This window comes from Mytilus galloprovincialis, chromosome 9 (genome assembly GCF_965363235.1).
Source record: "Mytilus galloprovincialis chromosome 9, xbMytGall1.hap1.1, whole genome shotgun sequence".
Classification (NCBI taxonomy): domain Eukaryota; kingdom Metazoa; phylum Mollusca; class Bivalvia; order Mytilida; family Mytilidae; genus Mytilus; species Mytilus galloprovincialis.
In genome coordinates, this window is record NC_134846.1 from 85,102,348 (window position 1) to 85,118,795 (window position 16,448).

Consider the following 16,448-nt stretch of genomic DNA (forward strand, 5'->3'; position numbering starts at 1 on the left):
AGTGTGTATTTCATCATAGACTTACGGGAGAAAAGCTAGATACTGGTTAAAATATTAATATTAGATCGGAAAACAGAAAGATAATATTCTTATCAAAAGTATTTAATTCAATCGGAATCAAAGAAATATATACAAAATATATATTGTATTTATGTTTCGGAAGAAACTAGCAATGATTGAAATCAGAATATTTTCAGAGTTGCAATTAAGAAATAAGTATTTTATATTACAAGATACTCTGCTTTTGTACTTTTAAATATTCATTTGTAAAGGAAACATAAAAATCAAATCTAAATAAATTCTTGCATCCTACAAAAAAAATGTTTATAAACAATAATCGTTATATTTCTACGTTAATTATTTCATACCTTTTTAGTATTTAGGTTTTATGAGTAATTACTATTCATTTTTGTGTATTGTAATATATCCATAAAACGGAAAGTAAGATAAATTTAGTAAATCTTTAAATTTTAAACGGTCGTAAATAAAAATCCTTGTGTTTTTTGAAATTCATAAAGCATGATTTTAAATCCTTGCAACTCACAACAACCGTAAAAATAATTTACAATAATCACAACAATTTAATTACAACTATAATGTTGATTATTTTATACCGTTTTAGTATGGATTTAGAAGTTTTTGTTTATATTTTGTATAGTAATATATTCACATAGTGGAATGTTAGAATTTAAAAGTAGATTCATTCGATAAATAAACTGTCCATCCGTAAATACTTGACGTTCGTGTTTATTGATATTATATATATTCAAAAGAATTTGAAAAAAAAATACTAACAGGAACGTTAGTTATTTTTTTATAAAATTTTAATTTAATTTTTGTTTATTTGTGTTAATAGTTTAACTGTATAGCATCTACATATTTGTACTATGGTACGGTTTTGAAAATTGTATTCATTGTGTTGACCAACTATCCTACACCTCTTGATTCATTCACATTATAGATCTCATTTCAAAAGCACACTATCGGATTGCGTTCTCAAAAATTTCGGATAAATTGTCAATGAATCCGGAGTCAAAAAAATTTAATGTAGGCCGTTTGACATTCGAATTCAACTATTAGATTAAGATATATGATGATGCAAATGCGTATTCTTTTCCTGAGTATCAGTGAGATGCTTTCTATTTACTATTTCGTGCGCTAAGATACTACTTGCATGCAATACTATTAAATTCACTCGTGAAAGCTTACTTTCGTTTTTTTTAAATCTAAATTCAGGACACGGCAGAGGGAGCTTCACATGTGACTTTCAAGCACGGTCATCATTTCTTACGGTATTCTGACCTCGAGTTGTTTCTCTCTTTTTTTTTTGAGTCACTGTCGTATTATAAACTTTGACCTTTTTGAAAAGGTAAGGATTGTCTACCCAAGGAAAAGATTCCTTAACTTTGTAATGTATTTAGCCTTTTAACTTTTTTCATTCGAGCGTCACTGATGCTTTTTTGTTTCTACTGAACTCGTGTCTGGCGTACATCATTTTAATTCTGGTATCTTTTATATCTACATTCCTTTTCATATAAATTGGTTATTTTGAAAGTGTGTACAGGTATTCATAAACTTCTGAATTAAGAAATTCTTCTGCAAAACTAAGTTTCCCTGTAGAATGTTTGAATTGATTTAAGTAAAATCAGAAAATCCTTAAAATTTGAGATGTTTTATGAGACCAAAATAAGTCTCTTCATAAGAGGTCCCAATCAATTGTATGCCACAGGTTTCACCACACACAACATCTACCATGAGTAAAGTCAGCTTCAAATACGAGTTGAGAATATAAAGGCATTCATGTAGGAAACAAAATATAAAGATATGATAGATAAAATAAATGCATCGAGAATTCCACATTATAAAGCAAACTGAGTAGGTTTGTGCAATTTGCATAAGTCATCCGGTTAGTAGAAATTAGGATTTGCCAAAGGGTTATAATCGAAAAATTATGTACATTCCCAAGTGATAAATAAAATAGTCGAGCTTTAAAATATACCTATTCAAATAGAAGCTGTAAATATATACTCTCAACTGGCTTCTTATATTCACAGTCAATTATTTCAATTCAAAAGCAAACACAAATTTAGCAACAATCTTTTGGTGACCGTCTTAGGTTCATGTATTGCTTTTCTTTTTTTAAAGAAAGCAACTTGTTTTTATATCGCTGTGGTACGCGCTCGATATCAGATTGATTCACCTTTCGCGTGTGCGACGTGATGTTACATTTACTTACAACTGTCATGTTGGTTATATCATATTAAATAGAAAAAGACCTGCATTTTTATAAACATAAATATATCTGCATTATAAGAAATGAGAATAAGATACATTTTCATTATATTACTAGTAAATCATTAAAAGCCTAGATAATTTCAATAATTTGATTTTATCACAATCCCTCTCCATCTTTTCTTGTAAGAGTGATTGTGTACAATGTAGCATATCATTAATCCTTTTCTCTCATTTTTTGTTGTTTAACTGATGTATTTCATTTACAGCTTTATAAGTTTCCAATGTCAAAATTGGACTGTTTTTATTAACTTTTATTAATATTTACATTTTTCAAATTAAAAAAATCATTTTTTTCCCTCCATATTGACGATTATACGAATTGCATTTGATGCGTAAAAAATGATAAAATCGTGCACAGAAGTCTAAGTTTCTGATATATGAATGCATTGGTTCAAGAATTGGCTTCACATTATTTTCACCAGTTCCATATGACTTTAAACTGTGTTTATAACTATGTTCTTAAATTATTGAATTATTGAAAATATATAGTTGTCTGTTGACCACTTTACATCTGTTGGTTATGTATTACATTATTCGTTATAAGAATTGAAATATTATGAATAGTATGTGTAAAATTATTATGTTGTGGTGCAAATAAACAAATAAAGAAATTCGTTATAAAAAAATAAGAAATTCATTAATGTAAAACATTAGACTTTCGAGTTGCTCAAAATTTCAAGATATGAAAATCTGAAATTTTGAGTGAATGTCGAAGTTTTGATTTTTGGAGGTTAACATTAAGACTTTGAGTAAAAATAAAAGATTTTAAGATGTCACTATAACGTTTTCAAAGTAATGGCAATACTAATACTAATTTTGAAATGTTTTTTTGAATTAATTTCATCCTGAATTTGTTTATGCATTCGTGAAAAGTAATTGGTTTTTGTTTGATGATTTTGATACAACTGTGTCTTTTCTATACTTGTATGTTTGGTGTTTGATCCTGTTGGTTGTTCCAATTGCCAAAATGGACGATGGAAAGGTATCAGCTGAACAAATTCGTCAATATATAGATTCACTAAAAGATGCATCAGCAACAGTAAAAAAGTTTCATGAATCATTGAAGAATGAAAAATTAATAACAACGTCCAAGGTGATCGTAACATTTATTAAGGAAATTCCTGTAATAGGAGAACAAGTCCAATTGTTTACAGATGAGACTTCTGATATTTCTAGTCAGTTAGACGTTGTGAAAAAACAATTACAAATCTTATCTGACAATCAAGATACAATCATCCAAGAAATACAAAATTTGCATCAAGAAATTTTGTTAATGCCAATCAGAAATGAAATTACCAGCCGTGCAGTAGACATACTCAGCTGTGTCAAGGACCTGAATAATTTTCTGAGACAGCCACAGTTGAAATATAGACAATACGATATCCAAAGATGTGGTGATTCCATTAAACCAGGGTTGCGCTTAATTGCAGACCTCTTGAAAGAAGAAAAATACACCAAAGTATTTGAAGAGATTATTGAAACAGACACCTTTTGTAATGGTAGTAAAATAATGGTTATGTACAAATATATTTTCAGTCTATTGGTCACGGGTTGCGAGGCTGTAATAACGTCTGAGGTCGTAACGTATAACAGGTCTTCTATGTTGGATGAATGTGATAATAGTTTCAACGATATTAATAATCATTTAAGGAAAATTTTTCATAGATGTACATTTGATTCGTGTGATACTATTATTACTGTTTTGGGTAAAACTGTTCTTAATAACATTGACAAACCTTCAAAAACAATTAGGCAAAATGTAATATCTACCTTCCCTTGGTTTGAATTTCAACTCTTTAAATTTTTGGGTGAGTCGAAATTCACTATGGTTGGAAATGGAAAAATGAGTTCGGTTACGTTTAAATACAATGCAATAAGAAATTTTATTATTGTATGGACACCTTACAAAACACAAGTTAACCCAGGAATTTCCACTAAAGGATTTGCATACGAAATTGAGACTACAGAACTCTTTTATAAAATGTTCACAAATATGAATGTTACAACTTATAAAAAATCTCGATACTTCTTTGTAACAGGTTACGGAGAGTATAACCCATCTGTATCTAAAACGTATTGCGGTGACACCGTTAAGAAACTTTGGAAAACAGAAAATGAGAACACAATACTAGCTTTTATAGGTTTTTGTGTTGGTTGGTTTTTGTTTTTTTTACCCGCTTTACTACTTGGCGGTTGTCTGATTCATTTTATTAGATAGGAATTTTAAATAAAACATGTCAGTTTAAGAATGGTAAAAGTAGCTGTATACAATTTTCTATGAGTATAACAACTTGAAATAGAATAAAAAAGGTATGCTTTTTTCTCATATTATATATTGTTTTAAAGTACACCTAACTTGATTTCAGTAGTAACTTGATATATCTGCTATTGAGAGTTTTCCATTGTAGTTTTGTATTATATTTTACCGTTATTTTTTTAGAAGAATTAATTAAATGATTTTATGTACTGAATTAAAATTGAATGTTTGATAACATCTTTATCACCAGCCCAGCAATTAACACTTCTGTGTTGATGTCGCAAATTGAAACTGGGTGTATCTTGTGACTTGGTAATGTGTTGGCCTGGAACCACATACACACACAATAAACAATACAACTAGTCTGCACCGACTCTGACTCTGGTACTAACTCTTGAAACAAAACACGACTCTGTTTAGCGCGATGTATCATTTAAGGATGTTCGCTGCTCAGTTTCAAAATAAATAACTTTTCATAAAACTAGTATGTATTGATAGGGAATACATTAAGGAATAAAAAAAGCAAAAAATATATAGGGGTCAATGTGCTTGTTTTCGAGATATTATCCATTGAAGTATGGCGGGAAAATGTTCTCTCTTGATTTTTCATAGCTTTATCATTGACCAGTAAAAGTTCTCAAATACTATTAAAAAATAAATAAAATTTTATAAAACTTTTACAAATGACTTATAATTATACATGTAACAGATTTATAAAAAGAAAAATGGGGGTTCATGGGCAAATTTTTTTGAGGCATTCAAATGGATAAAATCAGAGGATTCCGAAAATCTGACAAAAACTCCAAAACATGACAAGCAGACATCCTTAATAGTTCAGTATAGAATACAATTGTACAGAGTTGGAACTGATCAGTGTAATACTAAATCCAATCTGCCACATCAAATTAACAACGCAGTTTATATAACGAACCATAAACATATGACAAATATTTCTCTTAATGTGTGACAAATTCAATTAACGGATTCAAGAAGAATTAGCACATAGATAATAATTAACAATAGAGCACATAGACTTATTTAGGGAATTACACATATACGAATAATAGATAAAATGAAGTAAAATGTCGCTTATCAAAAAACAAATAAGAACATGAATTTACATTAGCTTAATCTTCTAAATTTGACATAATCCTTTCACAATAAAAAAAAATAAGAAAATCTGCAAGTGAAATATTGCAAATATAAGGAGCACACTGATTTTCCGAAATTATGTTATAATTATTCAAAATGTCTCAAAATCACCCTATGTCTTTTTTCCACTGTGACATTGACATGAATCATCACTGATATTGTCATATCTATAAATTAACTGTTTACAAAAATACGAAATGTTAAAAAAAGCTGAGAATTGTCTATCCCAGGAATGGTGTCAACATGCTGTGCCCACATTTAGTTGCAGGTTTTTGAAAACATAGGGTATTTGTTTATTTGAACAATTAAAGGTTTTTTTCTGGATAACAATTAAGGAATGACTGTAATATGTTTTCTGTCTATGAAGAAATAACATAAAAAATTTAGTGCGCACTGAATAACGCGCGTAGCGGGTTATTTAACAGTGTGCACCACAGGAAAAAAATACTACAGTCATTTCTTATATTTTAATTCTGAATTCCATTTTAAACCGTAGAAAACCAAGAAAAAACGTCGATGACGTCACGGTCACATGACTGAATTATGTCTATTGGCTGATAACAAAATAACGTCAGCCAATCAGAAGACGCGTTACATCCAAAATTAAATTATTCATATTTGTTACTTTATTTTGAACTGTAAAATTTTATAAAAGATACACAACTCTACCTGCATATCAAGGAAAATGGTTTAGGGACGACATCATAAGATCAATGTAGCATAACAAACTTAATTAAAATAGTTTGGGGAGGGGAGGGGTAGAGTTAAAAATTTCTGAAATTTTGTTTATACGACATCGATTTTCGGATTGAAAAATATGGGTTTAAGTTTAACCCTTACATATGTTTGGACTTTTAAACCAAATGAAAGCCATCAGATCGTAATGAAGAGCAAAGTTTTGGCCGAAATTAATCATAGTATAGCCGTCGTTCAATTATTTATCGATCATAAATTTTAAATGATAAGAAATTCGTATACAGATCCAAAGAGATTGTTTTATCGAGACCGTGCAACCTTCAATACGAACAGAATCCATACTGTATAATCAATTATAAAAGAGGCCGCGACATGTCGAGATGTTTAACTCTTCAAACAAGAACACCAAAGAAAACTGCTAAAATAAGGTACCGCAATGAAATATTCTACTTTAAAAGTTTTACAACTTAACTGGTCTTTCAATTCTGTCTCGAAGAAAGAAGACAACAGAATATTATTCAAACAATCGATACATTGGAAGACCAAATACACTGAAAGTTGAAACAATTTCTTCATGCTGACATCATGACTTTCGATGAATTTCAGTTTTTTACTCAATTTAGATTTCCTGCTTGACAAATACATAGAACATTCTCTACTTAATATCCAATCTTAACATAATGCTGGCTTTTCTAATGTGGTCCATGTTGTTACACAATATGTATTATTTCTCTTAAGTAGTCGTTAATTCGTATTGTGATTAAGATGGCTGGTAAATTAGTCGTATATATTTTACTGCCATCTATGAATTATTCAAGCATTATGTTCTTATCTTCGTGAAAATCGGTGTTGTTTTTTTTTACCTTATTTATATGTTATAAAGGTTCTACGGTCCTCACAATGGATTTCTATAATTAGATCAAGTTTTCAGCGAAAACGAAAAAAATTTTCTTATAAAGTACGACACAGTTTGCACATATTCTTTGCATTTAAAACATATAAACAATTTTGTTCACCCTTTATTTTGAATGCTTCTGTAACTATTTCCAAATTTATTTTATGATTTTGTCAACATTACACTATTTCTGATTCAATTTCTTGGTAAAACATTAAATTGATCATTTGCCTTTAAAATTTATGGCATAACACGTTTGATTAAATATTTTATACAATAACTGAGCAAATATATAAACCTGTGAATGAAACGAAAGAGAGGTGAATGACCCCTATGGAAAATGTATTTACTCTATCATTAAACGATTTTAAGATATACATATTGAAATCAGCAACCCAATAAAAACAAAACCATCAAATTTACATTAACTTTAAACTATTCCTCGTAAAGTCTACACTTGCCAATTATTCATTCGCATTATGAAGAGCCCACCAAAGTGATTCTAAAAAAAAACTTTTACCTCGGAAGATCTCGGAAGTAAGCCAACTCCTTTATAGTCTAAGTTCAGGTTCAAATATTTTATTGCCAATTTAAGACAATAAAGGCAGAATAAAGTTAATTGGTACAAATGATTACAATAATTACAATGTTTTGATTACTATTATACTGTGAATTAAATGATTAAGAAAAAGACACAATAATGAATATATATTAACATACTTACATGTTTCCTCGGTGACCTAAAAAAACCTGTATATGAGCATCAATAGCATTCAACAAGTTTGTTTTGAATTTTTAATGAAAAACAATTTTTCAAAATGGACAAAAATGGCGAAAACAATCAAATAGAAGCTCGATTTTTTAAAACTAAAATGAATATTCACTTGTTTTTCTGTTTAGATTTATATGCGGTATGATTTTCCACTATACACCACATACATAGATGTATGAACTATAGACAAAGTAAAATAACAAAAATACCGAACTCTGAGGCAAATTCAAAGTGGAAAGTCCCTAATTAAATGGAAAAATTCATCACAGATACCAAGCTTATCACTTTATACACCATTTTACGGCTATAAAAAAATCACAAAAATACTGAACACGGAGGAAAATTCAGAACGGAAAGTTAAGTTCCTTATCAAATTGCAAAGTCAAAAGCTCAAAAACATCAAACGAATAGATAACAATTGTCATATTTGACTTGGTATAGGCATTTTTCATTATCTATAAATTTGTGGATTAAATCTGGTTTAGTATCTAGATAAACCTCTCAATTGTAGGACAGTCGGATAGAATTACATTATATTGAAAACAATGTGTGAGGAAACCAAACAGACATAATAGGTCAAAATGTTACAGCATTCAACATTGTGTGATAACCTTAATCACTTTACTGTTTTATAGCTTATTGGATTTTCCGTAGTAAAACATGCTTGTATGCCCTTATATTTTTCAATAATGGGTTGTTTGCCTGTAAAAAAGCTTTCACATGTTCATTATGATACTATTTTTACTTTAATTAATACATCCCTTATTTTTATTAAATTTGTATTTACATTGTATCATCGATAAAATTTATTCGTTCAATGTATGTTCATTTATGTTACTACGTCTTTTGAGTTAAGTAGGCAATTTCAATTGATATTTTATAGTGTGTCTTTCTATATTGTGATGTAACACAATTGTTTCAGATAAGGGAGAAGGTTTGGTACCATTAAAACGTTTAATCCCGCTGCAATTGTTTGCAACTGTCCTAAATCAGGAATCTGATGTGCAGTAGTTGTCGTTTGTCGATATGGTTCATAAGTGTTTCTCGTTTTTTTTTTATAGATGAGACCGTTGGTTTTCCCGTTTGAATGGTTTTACATTAGTAATGTGTGGGGCCCTTTATAGTTTGCTGTTCTGTGTGAGTCAATGCTCCGTGTTAAAGGCTGTACATTGACCTAGAATGGTTTACTTTTATGAATCGCTACTTGGATGGAAAGTTGTCTCATTGGCACTAATAGCACATCTTTCTATTTCTATATAATACACAATGTAGACTATAATACACAATGTAGACTGTAATACACAATGTAGACTATAATACACAATGTAGACTATAATACACAATGTAGACTATAATACACAATGTAGACTATAATACAAAATGTAGACTGTAATACATCATACATCATGATTCTTTTTTGACTTTAATAATTGTTATTTTTTTTATGATTATAATTTCAGAATAAGCATCACTGATTATCGGTAAATACTACCACACCTACAAAAAAAAAACGCAATAAATAATAAAGGTTAATAATTCAAAAAGTCAAATAAAAAAAACACTATAACACGTAATTCGGATGATAAACAATGTCAGAATCTATACTTCAAAACCATCATGTATTATTTGTGAAGTTGATTTTAGTTTAAACATATTTATTTATAGTGGATTGGGAAACAAGTTTCCAAATTATATTAATACCTTTCCACTTTGCGGGTGCGAGTGCTGCCTTGTAGCGGCATTAGCCTGCTCTTTTTCGAAATCTACAAGGGTGTCTTTTACGTGCAAGATATGTGGCTCTCTCTTAACACGGGTCAGCTATTTATCGTCCCCTTCCGACGGACTATCATCGTTTCCTCAAGACCATACTCGCAAATGGTGTCAAGGGAGAGCCGAAAAATTAGTCCCTGAAATTTTCATCCCAGAACGTGAATCGAACCAGGAACCTTTGTGTTAGTAGTTCGATGCACTCTTACCAAGGTTCTGTCTCCGCCGATGAACTTTTTTGAATACTGACAACGGCACATGCCCCCTTTGTTTCTAGCTATCATTTTTCATATCACTCTACTGTGCTGAGAAAGGAAATATTCGCTAATTTACAAAATTTTCCTTCGATCTTGCTGACTGATAATTTTCGTTCGCAGAGCAGTCAAGTGATATGAAAAATGATCGCTAGAAACTAAAGGCACACGTGCCGTTGTCAATGAAATAACAACTTCGTAATATGGAAAATATCAGATTAGCATTGGTTATCTCAACTCGAGTGCTTTTCTCACTTTCGGCGTACCAGCTCAAGCGAGAAAATCCTTCTCGTTGAGATAACCAACGATAATCTATAACTAACGAAGTTAATTTTGTTATGACCAGATTGAGATATCGGGATTATATATTTACAGTTCATTACCATATATTTAATTTGTGATAACGGATTTACAATTACTGATGTCATTTTTCATCTATGGTCACAGTTTTGAAAAATCCTGATCTCGAATTCCAATTATTTCCAGGAGATATACTAGATACATGTATCATACGAAATTTCTGATTATCTTTAGTAATTCACTAGAATAACATTATTTTAGATGCAAATTAAACAATCTAGGCGTTTCAATTATCATGTGATCGCGGTCAATAGAACAGAAGTTCATGAAAGTTGACATGTATTTGCATTATGATTTAAGAAAAATTGTTTTATAGTCTTTCATAACTCTTTATAGAGTGGCTCTTGTTGTTAACTTGTGTTTTAAAAAGCTGTATATTTGATATGTAACAAGTGGTGAGACTTTAATAAAGTATTTGTCTTGTCTTGTCTTGTAACTTGTGCGAATTGTGAAACACGAACTGCTCGTTCTTCCCCAGGAAGTTGATACATCCAAGTTTTTGAAGGGATTCGCCATGATCATTGCACTGTTCTATGTAGTTTCGTGTTGTTTTGGTTATTTCGTCTCGTGTTTTTGCATTGACCTTTTTGAAATAACAGATAATTTCATTTTTACAAAACGTTTAAAATAATGACAAATGATACTCGCTATCTGGAATCTGCTCCATTTATATGTTTACTAGTTTCAAACGACTTTATACATCAGCGTATTACAAGCTAGTAATTACTAACGGACATCAAATATTCAATCCTATTTTGTCTGTGAGAGGATATACACAAAAGAGTTAAAAGCTTCATTTTTCTAGAATTACCATAACTAGACAACAGAGAAAGCGTTTCCATTGTCTTGATATAAATCACTTTTGGCATCATGTTATTATTCAGATTATTTAATGTACTTCTGTAAACTAAGTCAACATAAACATAAATGATTAATTCAGATAAAAATAAACCTTTGTCATTTTAATAATTACTTTTGTTCCTGTTCATATATGATGGATATACAGTCAATAACACTTTACAATCAAGTTAACAATGGACATGTCCCGTAAAATTGATCAGTTGACTTAAAATCTGGTATATAAGCTCTCTACTCTTCCTTCACTTCGCCTACGAACACAACGTTGTTGTTATTTTAAAATTTGTTTTACAAATCTGTTATTTCTTCTTGAAAAAAATAAATAAGATACAAATCTTAGTTTTCAATAAAACGGATCGTCTAGTTGAGCTAAAACTATTCAAGAGAGTTCCTTCAGGTGGCACTGTAGTATATGCATTCCAGAATTTATGTTGCACTTTTGTGTACCCTACCTAAGTCAATGTATCTGAACAGTGTGATTGGACAAAAAATACAGTATCAACTGAACAAACATTCCTAAACTGAGGGATGAATCAGGTGTAGAAAAATATGAAAATTTCTGAATAGTTAAATGAAATAACTTGGATTTCCTGTATAAAATTACACTGATCAATTTTTGGCCCTTTTTAGAATGCTTGGCGATGAGAGCCAAGTATCCGTGTTGAAGGCCGTACTTTGGCCTATATTGTTTTGACTTTTAACTCATTGAGACTTGAATAGAGAGTTATCCCATTAGCACTCATTTAATACTCCCCATTTTTATATAGAACATGAAAACAATAATGGTTGCCATAACAATGAAGAGTGTGATTGATTTTAGCGTGATATCGTCGATAAAAAACCAAACTATAACTCCGTCAGTAGAACAGTAGAATAGAATACAATTTGGTATTTAACCAATTGTTTTGTAAATTCTATATTATCGTATGATGAACGATGTCCAGTATTAACTCATTGATTTTAAACATCAACTAAATTACAGTAACTATTGGATAAGTGTCATCAAATAACCAATCCAATATTAGCTTTTAAAGTTACTGGCTCTATTTTATAAAAAAGTTAATAAGCTTTTAACGTATATCCTACCAAGGTGACGTAGGGCTCATCCTTATCATAGATACACGATGTGGATAATGTATGAGGTTCTACTGATTCTCAGTGAGTATTTGTACCCACTTTTCTAATTCTTTTATTTTTTTCACTTTTTGGTAAAAAAAGAGGAAAAAAGCATATCAACATATTTTTTCATAATCATATAAAAAAGTAAATACTTTATAACGGGAAGCATAGTTATTAAGAATAAATTAAAAAGTGTCAAATATGGATAAAGATTTAAAAAGGCAGTCATTATATTTGATTGAATAATGTAGATTGTTGAAACTATACTCCATTCCTACATGACACTAAAAAAATATGAATTTGTCAATTTATCTAATTTTGATAGTAATTGGGTATCTTATAAAACTGTGTATACCTCTTCATTTTGCTGAAAGAGGTATGTGTAATTTTCCAGGAATTAATATTATTCTAAAATATACAAAAAAAGGTTAAAAGGAATGTTTTATGATTTCCAATTTTAGCAACCATAGGTCACAGTCTGGCCTTAAAAAATCGTAAAATCTATATCGCATTGCAACTCAAAAGAAAAAAAAAACCATTTCGTCATTTTCGACTCAAATCTTTCAGTGGGTACTTAAAGAATAAAACAATATTATGACAGATTTGTTAACAACTATAAAATTTAAAGATGCTTATTAAAGTCCATACCTTATAAGTTATTGCTGATAATTAGAAAATCTGCATGGTATCCGGAACGGATTAAATTTTACAATTTATTTTGAGCTGATGTTTTTTTTTAGTCTAGCTACATAGGCAAAATTTGCTCACATGAAATTCACATGTAAATTTCACGTGAGATTCACCTCAATCGAGCTTATACGTGAAACTCATGTGAATATTTTCATTTTAATTTCACGTGAATTGAGATTCACATGAATCTGATGTGAAATTTTTCAAATGAATTTCACGTGAAATTTACAACAAAATGATATTTTTCATGTTGTTAAAAATTTTTTAAAAGAAGATGTTATTTGAATTACTCTTTTTTTAAATTCATGTGAATTTCCCATTTACGCGATTTTCTTGTGAAATTCACATGAGGTTCGCGTAAAACTCACAAAAACTGATTCCACGGAAGTTTTACTTATAAGCTCGTTTGAGATGAAATACATGTGAACTTAACATGAGATTGACATGAATTTAAATTCACATGAAATTAATGTGAGTGAAATTTGCCTGTGTAGGTGATCCGTTTTATTTGGATGATTATCAAGTATACTGAATATGGAGTGCACTTTGAGCCAAAATGTTCATTTTCAGATAAACAAAATTCATTTAATTACGAATTTAGATTTTGGTGTTTTTTTAATCTTATATTTATAATAACTCGGACCAAGTGATGTTTAAAGGCTATATTATTCCATATCTTTTTAGATAAGGTCATGCGTTTCTCAGATTGTTTATGACGTATTCGCATTTAACCCATTGTATATGCACTGAAAGATACTTTCGTCTGGGTTTATGTATTAAATGTAGTTGTAATTTACTTTGAACTCACTACCATTGACTGCAGGTACTTTGATGTCGACATACCGAGACAGTAAACAATTATGTTGCAACCTTGGGAAATATATTGGTATTCTTAGAAAAAGATTTTTTTTACACTCTGCAAGTAAATAATAAGAATACATATCTGTATAGGCAACGTGTGGAATTCATCGGTTATAAAATCTTAAAAGTACATATCTATGCGAACAAAAATTATGAATACTAATTTATAACTGGTTACAATATATAAAAATGATGAAATTTCCCCTACACTATTATAATGTTTCTTAAGGGGTTGCACTTTCTAAAATTGAATAGGGTATGTGAAGCAACGTAACAGGTTTATAAATGGGCAATCTTGAGGATTTTTTTTGAAATATTTGCAAGCAATCAGAGCATATGGAACTGCATATGACTATTAAAAATAAACAAGTAACCTTTGTACATTTGGATATATATTTCAATTTGAATGCATTATAGAAAGAAGAACATACATAAGATGCTCATAAATATCAAAAAAACATTATTGAAATTTTTTTTAAATCTCCTTTTTTTCAATTTGTAGTCAGCACTTTTTGTGCCGACATGAATTGTCATTGATATGGTTATAATTATAAATTTACTGTTTACAAAATTTTGAAATTTTTGAAATACTAAGGCTTTTCTACCTCAGACATAGATTACCTTAGCTGTATTTGGCAAGACTTTTAGGAATTTTGGTCCTCAATGCTCTTCAACTTTGTACTTTATTTGGCCTTTTTAACTTTTTGGGTTCGAGCGTCACTGATGAGTCTTTTGTAGACGAAACGCGCATCTGGCGTATATACTAAATTTAGTCCTGGTATCTATGATGAGTTTATCCTCAAAATTTTCTGGTAATTGATATGTTATTGCCACTTAACTTTCTGGTTTATTGATTTTATAAAGTTTTAGCGGTCTCCGAATTTGTTGTTTTGCTGTAAAAATCAATTAAATCAATTGTCTCGGTCTAAAAACGTTCGAAAATTAGATTTCTCTATTTTTTCTCACTATTTTCACATTTTCTTGGTTTCTTCTGAATTTCCTATCGTGACGTTACTGCAACAATCATTTGCCGAGAACTTATATTTCACTAGTGAGGAGAAACATTTGTCTCACTTTTATGATATTTAAATGTATTGTCAGGAATATGACAGTTCCTGTCCATTCGTTTTTGATGCGTTTTGTTATTTGATTTTGCCATGTGATTATGGACTTTCCCAATTGATCTTCCTCTAAGTTCAGTATTTTTGTGATTTTACTTTTTTTTGTATACATATGACTACTTTTTTCCGTATATGTTATTTGCTATATCTCAGAAAGTAAACAAAAATATGTATGTAACTTATCGGTGTTCATGTACAGTTCCTCATACCATAGTTGTATGCAGAATTTCTTAAAATTCAGTATGATCATTCATTTAATTACATGCTACTTTAAAGCAAATAATAGTTTAAATGTCAAACAATTTCATAAAAAAAATTGAGAACAAATAGTTAAAAAGAGACAAATGAAATAACAGCGGGGAATATATTTGAATGATTAAAAGTGTTATTTTGGAATCAAGGCTGAATATTTTTGACATTAGATATTTATAGTGTCTTCAATATCAAGATAAGTCTTTTAGTCAACTTAAAAGACAATGGTAATGAAAATGTTTGAAAAAAACCATAAAATAATTCGCCAAAAATGCGTTTATTCGATTTTTATTGAAATTCAGTAGGGGTTTATTCCATTTTATTGAAATTCAGTAGGGGTTTCTATATGCATTATATTTTGAATGAAATAACATACTCGCACGAGGAAGAGGTATGTGTTCCGCGCCAAACGTCGCCAAACGTCGCGTGCTTGTACTTAATGATATAAATAATTTATTTTAAGTACAATTGATTTTTTTGTAAATAATTAAATACATTTCTATCCCTCTGAATATGAAATAAAACAATTACCGTACCTTTAAAAATCTATTGTTATTTTACCTCAGTGAAAATCATTTGTTTTTCGTTAGTCAATAACCATAGATTCTACCACTGCATCGAGTGTGATACGATATTTATCCATACGAGACAGTTATTTTTTTTAAATTTTAAACGCAAGGGTCCCTTACTTTACGAGAGTGTAAATGATTATTAGTAATGTGCGTGGCGATCCCGTAACAATTGCAGACATAAACCGATACACATAATTAAACTTGTCTGTTGTGGAGATCCTGTAGTAACAATGGCAGACATTAACCGATACACACAGTTAAACATGTCTGTTGTATGATGTCATGTGGAGATCCTGTAGTAACAATGGCAGACATAAACCGATACACACAGTTAAACATGTCTGTTGTATGATGTCATGTGGAGATCCTGTAACATTGGCAGACATAAACCGACACACACTATTAAACATCTTTTTGTATGATGTCATGTGGAGATCCTGAACAATTTTGACAGTGATTTATTCAAATATCGTTCATTAAGCTGTTATAGATCTGCCCAGCAGCTAGAAATTGTTATGAATTTACTG